This window comes from Carassius carassius, chromosome 25, assembly GCF_963082965.1.
Source record: "Carassius carassius chromosome 25, fCarCar2.1, whole genome shotgun sequence".
Lineage (NCBI taxonomy): Eukaryota > Metazoa > Chordata > Actinopteri > Cypriniformes > Cyprinidae > Carassius > Carassius carassius.
Window position 1 is genome coordinate 23,754,755 of NC_081779.1, and position 12,146 is coordinate 23,766,900.

Below are 12,146 nucleotides of genomic sequence, written 5' to 3' on the forward strand. Positions count from 1 at the left end.
GCCTCGTTAACTGATCATCACATTTCACTAGTTAATACAGGCAGAACAAATCAACCGATAACACAGTAAATATGTGTAGTTATTAGAGCTAGTATTTGCTTAACATGGCCAGATATCTTCTTAAGAAGAAGATTTTGATATTTAAATTGATAAACTTTACATCCGTGGGTTTTGGGCGTATTTCATATATCCATATCAGTGGCTGATATATCTTTGCTCAGAACCACATTTTCCAAATAACCTTTAATGTTAAAAAGGTACTCAATGAAAAAAAAAAAAAAACATCTAAAAAAAAAAACATCTCTTTGGGCTAAAACAGCAGTCTAAACAGTCTCTATTTAAAAGAGTTTTAACACTACATTGCTTTGTCCTTTAATCTCCAACATACATCAAAACATCTCAATATACTTGTACAGTTGAGTTTGACAGCTTTATTAGAAAAGTTTAATGATCAGCACGTAATGTCTCACCACTGCTCTTGTGGTTACAGTGTCTCTAAGTTGAAAAGAGGATCCAATCATTAATAGTTTACAGTTTCCAAGTCAGTGCTAAAAGTACTGCATAAAACGCATAATTGCACATTTGTGTGTGTTTTTTCTCATCCAAAATCACACTGAATTGATATCATATAGCTTTTTGATGAGCAATATTTTCAGCGTCTCACACAGAGCTGTAAAAGTGTTTCATATAGTTTGATACAGCCTATCCTTGGCTTATAATTGGACTCTTCAAACATGTGCATTAAACAATATTCAACATAAACAGAAAACAACTTGAGCATGTGTACACAGATCCTTTACATCTGTTATACATATTTCATTCATATATATATATATATATATATATATATATATATATATATATATTTTTTTTTTTTTTTTGGTGATAAAGTAGAACTGCTTTAAAAAACAACATTCACCTATTGACAACTGGATATTTCTCCAAAGATGCCCATGAGAGGCTTAGAAAACACACTGCATCACTTTATTTGGCAGTGTAAACTACTAATATTTGTAACTATGTATACTCTTAAAATGTGTCTTAAAAATGGTGTTGATTATCTATTTCATATTGTAACATTTACAAGTTTGATATGCTATATGTTTGATGATAAATATGCTAATACAATCAAAATAAATATACAGTTTATTAAAACATTATTCATATTATTTAAATATACCATTAAATACATGTTTTATGAAATAATTGTATATATGTCTAATATTTTCTTATATTATCTAAATAAATAAGCAAGAGGTTCATAGATGAGTAAAAACATTTTTTTCTAAGCTCATGGCTTAAACAATAAGAGTTCTTTCTTAGAAAACAGAACAGACCAGTTTGATTCAATCTGGATCAAAACTGGGAATTCCCAGCATTCCAGTGGTTTTAGTCATGAGACATGACTTCACATGCAGAGTAAACATGCAAATGCATTACTTAAGTGCTAAAGGGTCCCTTTAACAAGACTGTCAACCGCTTAGTTTGTTATGACCTTTAGTTCAAGTTATGCTTTGCTTAATTTTAACAGTAATCTAAACTATTTTAATTAATGCTGCAATCTAAAGCAACTGTAGCCTTTTTCGGCCATATTCACAAATCACAATAATTTTCTTGTGTGGTCAATTCATCTTCCTCAGACAGGTCCTTTTTATTCTTGTTTACAAAATGTGGTAGCGTTATTTCTTGCCATTTTGATGATTTGATACCTCTAAATCATTCAGGATTTTAGATAATGCATCTGATAAAATCACTAGCAGTATATTCAATAAATGCATATTTAGAAACGTCAAACAGTGATTCGTGTGATTTGAACCCCCTGGCCCTGTTTGGCGCGGGTCATGACGCAGAATGAGAATGTGGGAGGGGCTACTACTGTTGCTCCTCCCACAATCTCATTCTGCGTCATGACCCGCCTCATGACGACAGAACATGTGGCGGGTGCCAGGCAGTTCGATTCATTTTAGGGAATCGATTCCTTTGAACACTTCACTTTCACTCATTCGTTCTAAGTCAGATACAAAAACAGAATCAGGAATCGACTCACTGAGACATACAGCACATGTTAGGGAAACGGGAATTCCCACAAGTTTCTGGAATGCTCTTCTCCTTTGTCATATTTTTAGTTATGTGACATCATTTAGGTAATGGCTTTGTGTTTACATTACACTGCGTTTTCTGTTGATTGGATCATTTATTCTAACTGAACGGTTTGATATGACAATCTAAATAATAAGAAAAAAATTATTAAAGGTTAGTAAATTAAAATGTTATAAAATGTTTATATATTTGCACTATTGTCTGACACAAAATACAGTGTAAAAATATAAATAATTATAATTAATATAATATAATAATTATATTAATAATTATAATTGAAATAATAATTAATCAAATAGACTAGCTACTGCATGACAGCCAATTTAAATTATGTCAAAAATAGTTTTTTTAGTATAGTATATACTATACCCCCCATATTGCAAACTATATATTATAACTATATATTGCAAACTGGATAAAATGGATAAAATATAGGGGGCTTGGCCAGCATCCTTTTTTTTTCTCTTTTTTTTTTTTTTTTTTTACACAGAACACAACCTGTATAGGCTATAGATTTTTGAATATAAACTGTTTATCGTCTATTCAGCAGGACTAAACCGAAAGTGTGCGCCTGCCACTGTGCCTTATCTTGAATCAAGCCCAACAAATGTCTGTCAAAAAGCGTGGATAATTTTTAGTAATTCACTCTTTGGTTTGCTGAAAATATCCACCTTTGAGATCGTTTTGACGAATTTTGAAAACGTCAAGCCTAAGCCATCGTAGAACTCCAATGGCACAGTAGGCTAGTTTATTTTGTAGCATTTTTGAGCTGCTGCTTTTCTGGGAATATTATTTACATATAGGCTATAATACTATTTTCTTCCAATTTTACGCAACAAATCTAAGTTTTAAAGTTTTAGTGGCTAGTTTATTAATTTGATGAATCAAGCCTTATCAAGTAGTGGAACTCAAGCAAATGGATCTGGTTGAATCGTTTGGATTTGCGAATCGGTTCGTTTGATTCATGGAAAAGAACGTGTCGAACAGAACGATTCGCTCGCGAATAAGACATCACTACGATCGCATGGCGAGTCACTCGGGCACTTCAGATTATTCGCGGGAACCTTTTGGTAAGTAAAATGAAGGATCAGTCTTTCGCAATCAGTTTTTAATAAAGCTTTATTAGATTGCCAAAACTGATGAAAATAGATTTAGTAAAGGACCAGAGAGCCGTGTTATGATGAGCATTTAAGCGGATTGTGTGTGGCTGAGGGTGTTGCCCAAACCGGCTTTCTATCGGAAATCATGGTATTGTTATCAGTCTAGTTCTCGGTTATTCTGTTTGAATTCGAGTAGATGTAAAGTATGATTTGCCTAAACATCTGTTTGTGTTTTGAACGTGCTTAATGTGGCATTTTGTCGTTGGTATGTTGTCCGAGGGGACTGGAATAAACCAGATGTTACAGGATTTTACTAAAATGACAAAGACTACACACTGTTTTCCTATTAAAACGAGTTTAAGTTTTGATGATTGTCAGTTTATAGGCCAGTTTCCGCGGTTTAGGGAGACATTTCATTATTTTCTGTCCATGTCTCTGTTTCGTTAAAGCTCCAAATAAGCTACTGTTTAAAGCACATGTGAGGAAAAATAATGTAAAAAGAATTGGTCGTATCCCTTTATGTCATCGTAATAAATCTTATTTATTTTAGCATATTTGTAAATGTAATAATCTTGAAGAATAACGTATTTTTATCTTAAGCAGCATCTGGTTAGAAACCTGTGTATTTCAGCCAGGTCACACACATCATAGATTCATATTTTAGGATTTGTGCCGCTTACATAAGTCTTTTTTTACTTCATTGTGACAAGCTAATTCCTTATGTTATTGAGTGATGACTTTTTGGTATGCATTGCCAGTGTGTTTGTGTTGAGTCAGCTGACGTGATTGATGGGGAAAGTAAGACACCCTTCAAGAGCATTTATTTAAAATAGAAATCCTTCTTAATTCAAAGCTGATGCAAATTCAGCTTTGCATCACATAAATAAACTATATTTTAAAGGATGTTAAAATAGAACCCTGTATGTATATATATATATATATATATATATATATATATATATATATATATATATATATATATATGCATACATATTTAAACTTTTGAGTATTTGTCAACTTTGTTTGATAGTGTTCCAATTTAAAATGACTTTTCAAGATGCTTTTCATTCGTCATGCCCTCTCTCACATGTTTTACTTTAAAGACTGGTGGCAAAGCTGTTTTTACAGAAGCAAATCGGCTGTTTTCTTCAGAAGTACATCACAACACTCCCAGTCCGTGAGCGATGCATGTGGTATTTTTGTCTGCTTTGCACATTGTGTTTTTCATCCTCTGCAGTGGATCGCTTATGTGGTAAGAGAAAGACCAGCGAATTCTCAGGACCAAGAATCCTGCAGAGCTTTCCCCAAGAGGGTCCTGAGCCTCAAATAAATACTTCCACATGACCTTCAGTCCGTGTGCCAGAAAGAGCTGTTTCTGCACTCTCAGTGACGTACAGGATTCCTTGAGATGTCAGCCGACTGCTCTTTTTGCAGTGCGGTTTCAGCTATATGGGACTCCCTTTTTGTTCAATTCTTTGGGAATTTTATTTGCCCCGTCTATAAAACTTGACCGCAAGGTTGTGGGGTGCCAGGGAAATTTAGATAGCTGGATGACTATGACCAGGCACTAACTTCTTACATGAAAGGAAAGTCACGTGGAGCTCCTTCCTAAAGCGCCAAAGATGGTTTTAGTCAATGGCAGGAGTCACCGAGCTCTTTAAGCCTAATCGTATCTGAAAAATCTTTGTGTATTCTCTCTAGGTTTGGGACTTTGATAGTTACCAGCCCCTGCAAAATGAAAGTGAATAAACATGCTCCTATCTCCAGCTTTGAAGTATGTGCCAAAGTTGATGAGCATCAGCCAGCACTTGACCCAAACCGGATTCAGGTCATGCAATTATCTGTTTGATAAACAGTTGTTAGCCACACACAGTGTGCCAGGGTGTATGCCGACTTAAATTAAGCCGTAGGTGATTTAGATGTTCCAGATGTTCCTCGTTTATGGTCTCATTAGATGTAACTTTTGTGGTGCAGAACATTTAAAATGCATAGCAATTAAAATAGCCTTGAAATCCTAGCTTAAATCAGAGACTAGAAATTTCATTAATGTTATCTCATATTAGCATCGCATGCCTCCATTCTTGTGCACAATGCATTGTGCATAAGCAAAAGGCTCTTAAAATGTCTACAATTGAAGGTTTTTCGCTGTTATTCTCAAGCTGAAGTGTGTTTGGTGGTCCAGGTGGTTTGTCTGGTGTTGATTTGTGTGTGAGAACTCTCTTAGCTCACTGAAGCAAGTATTGTTGCGAGTGCACATGTGTTCGGCGAACGCAGATGTATTGAACTGTGGGCACATCCAATTTCACACAAACAAATAACATCACGCAAATCAATCAAACACTCTCTCGGCCGACTGGCACTTTATCCATCATGTGGAATGATGGACTTCCATTGTGTTCTCAATTATTGGACATCTGCCCATCCAAAGAGAACTAGTTAGGGAAATTTGTACCTAATTGGAAGTGAATTGATTTCTACTTATACATTCCCTAAACAATTTCCAAGAACATGTAATTAGAAAACTAAACTGTGGTTTTAAGATAACAAATAACAAATAAATAACCATCTAGTAAGGCTTTAGTGTAGCTTCCCAGATCTAAAGTAAAACGGAAATATGAGTTATTAATTTATTCATTGTTAAATTGTTATATAGCAGTTCAGTCCTCATTTTTGACCAGTCAACTTTTTTAGATGTGCATGCACAGATGTGAATTTACAAGGTGCATAAACCTAATTCAGTTTCTTCTAAGATAACTGTAAGAACATCCCACATCCTTTACGTAACAAACGGTACACTCTCAAACATGGAGCTGCCAGCAAATTTCAGCTGTTGCCGAGTAAACATAATGGTTTAGTTTTTCGCAGCAGGGGAGTTATTAAGCCGTGCACTCCAGAGCTCCTACTAATGTGCTCTCACTTGTGCTAGAAGTGTTTAGTGTTGCTCTGACAACTCAATGCCTACCTTAGTTGTGCTCTGTTCACAAAGAGAACTAGAACTCTTTGTGACTTGTCAGTGTTTTCTACATGATCCCCCTCCCCAGATCTACCAACACGGTAAACAATTACCATCTTAATAAGTGTCACAAAACTCTCTTAGGGTTACCTGTTACAACATGTTTTCGTATTATAATTGGCCAGTGAATTGATGCATTTGGATGGTTTATTTTACATGGCCAACTTGGTTTGCAGAATATATCGAAATGATCTAAGTGTCACAAAAGTACAAATGGTGTTATTCTTATTTCAAAACTTTAAAAAGTTAGGAAAAGTCAAAGTTTTAGGTTGATGGAAATAAGCAGAGAATAGTCACGCAACTTACTGGGTCTGTGTGAATGTAGAACATGAGGCAATGTGACGTCCTCATGGCAAACTAGTCTTGAAAGCGAGCAATAAGAGAACAGGAGGAAAAACAATAAGAGGAAGGCAGATCAGTAAACTCTGTTTCAGGTGTTTCGGTTAACCTCGATGTTAAATGGTTAAATCATCATAAATGACTCTCCTTGAAGTCATCCTAGGTGTATATGACTTTCTTCTTTCATAAGTATCCAGCCAGAGTTATTTTAAAAATTGTCTTTGATCTTTCAAGCTGTTTGATGCAACTCAGCAGGTGTTGCACTCCCATCGGTGTGCAATGCATTTTTGTAAGAAAAATATCTATATTCAAAATATAATAATCACTTCAATCTAGCTTGCACTCACTGTTGTAAACGCTGCAGTTTCGGGGGAATAATGTATGAGGTCAGCATTGCGCATGCGCCCGTGAGTCTCGTGAATATCTCGTGAGTATCTGGAGCAGCCTCTGCCATTCTTTCAAATCGACTCTCTGTCAAGAGACCCGCCCTCCTCTGACTCTGATTGACCGTGAACCGGAAACAAACCAATCAATCCAACGATGGCAGCGAGTTTTACCCAATCAGGGGCAGAATAGGACGAGTCTTCACAGAATGCCGGTGGGATGATTTGTATGGGATGCTGCATTGAAGACAACTCAGAAAACACGGGACAAACCCCGTCCCGTATTGATTCAAAACGGGATGCGCTATTTTATTCTCAAATATGGGACAATTCCGTATTTTAAGGGACGGGTGGCAACCCTAGCTCCCATGTTAACAGTTTAGAGCTTGCAGACTGCCTGCGTGAGATGCGCGGAAAACGCGTGCATGCTAGAAATAGAACCGACGCCTATTTTTCACGCGACACGCAAGCATGTTGGTAGCGTTTCCAGGCAAAATAGAATAGGAAAATATGTTTATATGTCATTTTGTACACAAATACATATTAATTCATGACATTTTGGATGTTTGAAAGTCTGTAGGTTGACTTAAATTCAGATATAAATGTAATTTAAAAAATTAATAATTATCGATTTTCAAATATTGCACCTGTCAAACATAGTCTATTTTGCCGTCAATACTGTTGACGGTGTCCTTTATCAGTAGGCTTTATATATATGCTTAACATGAAGTATAGATATTGTTGTCATGAAGACAAGAGCCTGGTCTGACGGCGGCCTCCCTCTATGTCAGCGCGCCAGCGCCGCGTCAGGCACGGTTCTGGTGTGTAAAGACACAGAAAACACGACGCAGCCGGCACGCAACTGACACGCAGCAGAAACGCCACGCAGCCAGTGTGTCACCGGCCTAAATCTGACCTCATACTTCATTCGCTCGGAACTGCTTCATTTACAACTGTGAGTGCAAGCTAGATTAAAGTGATTATTACATTTTGAATAGGGATATTTTTCTTACAAAAACGCATCGATTTGCTACAGGAGGCCTTTTTTCAACTCCCGGGGCCGTGTGAGACACTATATTTATTATTATTATTTTTTAATGGATGAGCTTTTTATTAAACTTGTCATGAACCGATGGAGTGCAACGCCCACTGAGTTGCATCAAACGGCTTGAAAGATGAAAGACAATTTTTAAAATAACTCCAACTGAATTCGTCTGAAAGAAGAAAGTTAAATACACCTAGAATGCCTCGGGGTGAGTAATTTATGGATAAATTTTTCTTATTGGCTGAACTAACCCTTTAAGTTTTAAATATTACCAAATTGAGTAGAAAGTAAGTGGTATTTACATAGTTTTTTTAGTTTTTGTTTTCATGTTAAAATGACATTATTAGATTTGTGACATTACTTATTTAATGCTACAGTATTTTCTCTTCAGAGAGATTGTTTAAAATGTTTGTTGGGCCTCATTTACCAAACGAACGTACAACAGAAAATTGGGCGTACGGTCGTTTCAACGCAAATCATGCAATTTATCAATATGGACGAGAGTGATGGGGTGCTGCGCCAGATGACCTGGCCTCCACAGTCACCGGACCTGAACCCAATCGAGATGGTTTAGGGGTGAGCTGGACCACAGACAGAAGGCAAAAGGGCCAACAAGTGCTAAGCATCTCTCGGGGAACTCCTTCAAGACTGTTGGAAGACCATTTCAGGTGACTACCTCTTGAAGCTCATCAAGAGAATGCCAAGAGTGTGCGAAGCAGTAATCAAAGCAAAAGGTGGCTACTTTGAAGAACCTAGAATATGACATATTTTCAGTTGTTTAACACTGTTTTGTTATGTATATAATTCCATATATAATTCTACATGTGTTAATTCATAGTTTTGATGCCTTCAGTGTGAATCTACAGTTTTCAAAGCCATGAAAATAAAGAAAATATATATATATAAAATTGCACATTACTTAAAAAGCCTGGGGTCTCGACAGGAAGTTACACAACAGTGAACGTAACCCCAGTGGTTTTGATTGTACTTTAAATACAGACGAAAGCAGTCACTCTGCACCAGTAGATTTACCTCCCAATGCCGTATTGCTCTTTTACAGTGGCTTATTGTTCTCATCCCATGAAGTGGTTGTAATAGAAATGCTTTTAATTAATCCAGTGGAGGGCTATGGGTGGCTGCCCGAGCTTGTTGTGAAGCAGGCCTGGGATTTAATCACGAGGAGACAGGGTGGGAAAAGAGGGAAAACTCATTTCTCCCAATGTCAGGCTGTAAAAACAGGCAACACTTTTGGAGTTCAGTCAGGAAAGTTTTCACAAATCATGCTATTAGTTTAACATTTCAAAATAGTCGCTGGGCGGCTTTTATGAATCCCAAACAATAATGTAAAATGTGAGGTCCATGCTTAGTTAAAGTGTACAACATTTTGTATGCTAAAATACTTTATTCTATCCCAGTTATTGTGCTGAGTGTTTGGGAAACCTGTTTGAAAACAGTCATTAGGGGTGCACTATTTGTGCTGCAGACATAAATAATAAGATAGATTTTTTTTTTATGTTTTTGAAAGAAGTCTATTATAGTCACCAAGGCTGCATTTATTTGATCAAAAATACAGAAAAAAACTTAATATAATGATCTATTATTAATATATAATTGATTTCTATTTTAAATAAATTTTAAAATGTAATTTATTCCTGTGATCAAAGCTGAATTTTCATGAGCATTACTCCAGTCTTCAGTGTCACATGATTCTTAAGAAATCATTCTAATGTAGATTTGCTGCTCAAGAAACATTTCTGATTATTATCAACGTTGAAAACAGTTGAAACTGTGATAACGTTTTTCAGGAACCTTAGATGAATAGACGTAAAGAATTAATTTGACATGGAAACCTTTTGTGAAATTATGAATGCCTTTACTGTCACTTTTGATCAGTTTAATGCTTCAATGCTGAATAAAAGTATTATTTCAGTTTTTTATTTATTAATTTTTTGGCTCACTATCCCTAAACCTTTAAATAGTAGGGTATTTTTGCCTAGCAAACAATAAAATGTTCCACAATCATTTTAATCTGGTTTCTGATTATACATTTCTATCTACTAAAATAAATTCAGAGATAGGCCTGTAGCGATAGTCGATAAATCAGTTAATCGCACAATAAAAAAAAATTGGTTGTGTGTCGTCATATATATCACATACACAAACAATGTGTTGTCATATATAATATCACTTACACAAACGCAAAGAAAAATGTAATTCATTTATTTTTGACAAATTCAATTCCTTAAGGCCTCTCCTCAGGAGGTTAGACCCTAATTTGTTAGCTACTGTAAATAAAGAGATATGAAATAGCTAGATCTTATCAATAAACATTTATTAATTCATAGCCTAATGCAACAATTACATAAGTAAACTCTCAAAACATTATAATTATGACATTTCATTTTTAAGTTTTCATGTAACAGTCTAAAGCTAAATAAATAGCTGTTCTTGCCTTTCATTTCAGACGTCTGCTTCTAGGAGCCGTTCACATATCGCATCTTTTTCGCGCTCAAGGTCGTTATTTCAACCGTAGGTGCGCGGCCGCAGTGAGCACGCTCATAATGGAAGCAACGTGGTGCGCTACTTTAAATAAAGCTAATGCGAGCCGAGGTGAGGCTAGAAATCAATTAATCCTTTGCTGATACTTCGTCGTCGTCATCATGGAGAGCGCAGTTTGGTTGCATAGCAACGACAGACGCCATGGGAGCGCAAGCGTTTGGTCTAAAACGGCGCCCAGTGACGGATGGTGTAGCAATATTGTTGTCCGGGTGGAAATCGGGAGAAATTCAGGAGAAAAGTCGGTCCGGGAGATTTTCGGGAGGGGCTTTGAAATTCGGGAGTCTCCCGGAAAATTAGGGAGGGTTGGCATGTATGGCCTGTGGACAGCCTGCGGTAGAAAATACCCTCTCCGATGGCACAGATGTCCCGGGAATAAAGAGATAACGTCTCGCTAGAGTGACCAGCTTTGGGAAGCGCCTTTCATTGGCTTGTGGATGTTTGCGTCTCAAGTGATATTGCATTGTACTGGCACTACTGCTTTATTTTAACACCGCGTAGCATGTTTTTCAAGTAACTTCGTTGCCCTTTCTCTCGAAATGGGCCTACTTTTCACTCACATTTGGCTTGCTCAGCTAAATATGTCTGTAGGCATGTAGTTGTGTGTGTCAACGCGCCCAGTGAGTTCACACACACACACACACACACTGTACGCACCGTTTTCTCCTTTCCAAATTTCCACGACCGAAAACCCTTGCTGTAACTCTTATACAAGATTTATTTTTGAAGAAAAGTAAAAAACTCTGCAATGTTTGGGTGCACCCAATTTTTAAAAAACAACGGGGAATTTCACCCCGAAGGAAGCTGATTGAGTTGGTTCTTTTCACGACCCGGTGCGCTTGCATCATTCTGAAAAGCTGAGATGTTTTTAACTATTTGTAATGCGGACACGCCTGGAAAAAAAGAGCGCCTCGCACCGCGTCTCTTCCATTATGAGCGTGCATACCGCATTTGAAATAACGAACTTGAGTGCCCAAAGACACGATATGTGAACGGCCCCTTCATCGGTCAAAATGTTTACTTTCGGTTAACGGTTAAATGGTCAATATGAGCATCCCTAACTGGCATATAAACATTATATAACATACAAGATTCATTAATTTTAAGCCACACAAAGTCAACATGTTGGTATTTCTTGCTCTGAATCTGCCATAAAATAAAATAAAAGTTTAGTGATCTTTGAAAAGGTGTACCTGCGTTATTATGCCATTATCATTTATATTAGTTGAAACTGTTCTTAGAATGACAATATTATCGTTTATCGCGATAATTTCTTGGACAATTTATCGTCCAGCAAAATTTGTTATCGTGACAGCCCTATTCAGAGAGATAAAAAACACAATTGAATGTTAATGTCAAATTCAGGCAGTAAATTGTAAGGCCTGCACCACATGATTTGATGCGGCGCAGTAGTCTTCTCTCCTTCAGGAAGATTTATTATTTGTGATGTGGCCAAATGAACAGACTTCCCAGACTCCCTTCCCCTCTCTCATGGTGGATTCTGGGTCACTAACTGAACACAGACGTTATCGTGATGGAGAGTCCAGCTCACATGTTGCATTACATTTAAAGGTGCAGAAAGTTTAGATTAGTACAAAATAATATCTAGT

At 36.7% G+C, this 12,146-nt stretch overlaps 1 protein-coding gene across 1 annotated transcript in view; it reads left to right on the forward strand.

Annotated features, from left to right (window-relative positions):
* Window positions 1-3,055: 3,055 nt before the first annotated feature.
* Window positions 3,056-12,146, forward strand: part of LOC132104451 (protein tyrosine phosphatase type IVA 3-like) — a 33,340-nt gene continuing 24,249 nt past the window's right edge. The window contains exon 1 of the mRNA XM_059509930.1: window positions 3,056-3,170. The gene's annotated coding sequence lies outside the window, so the exon portion shown is untranslated. The remainder of the gene's footprint in view (window positions 3,171-12,146) is intronic.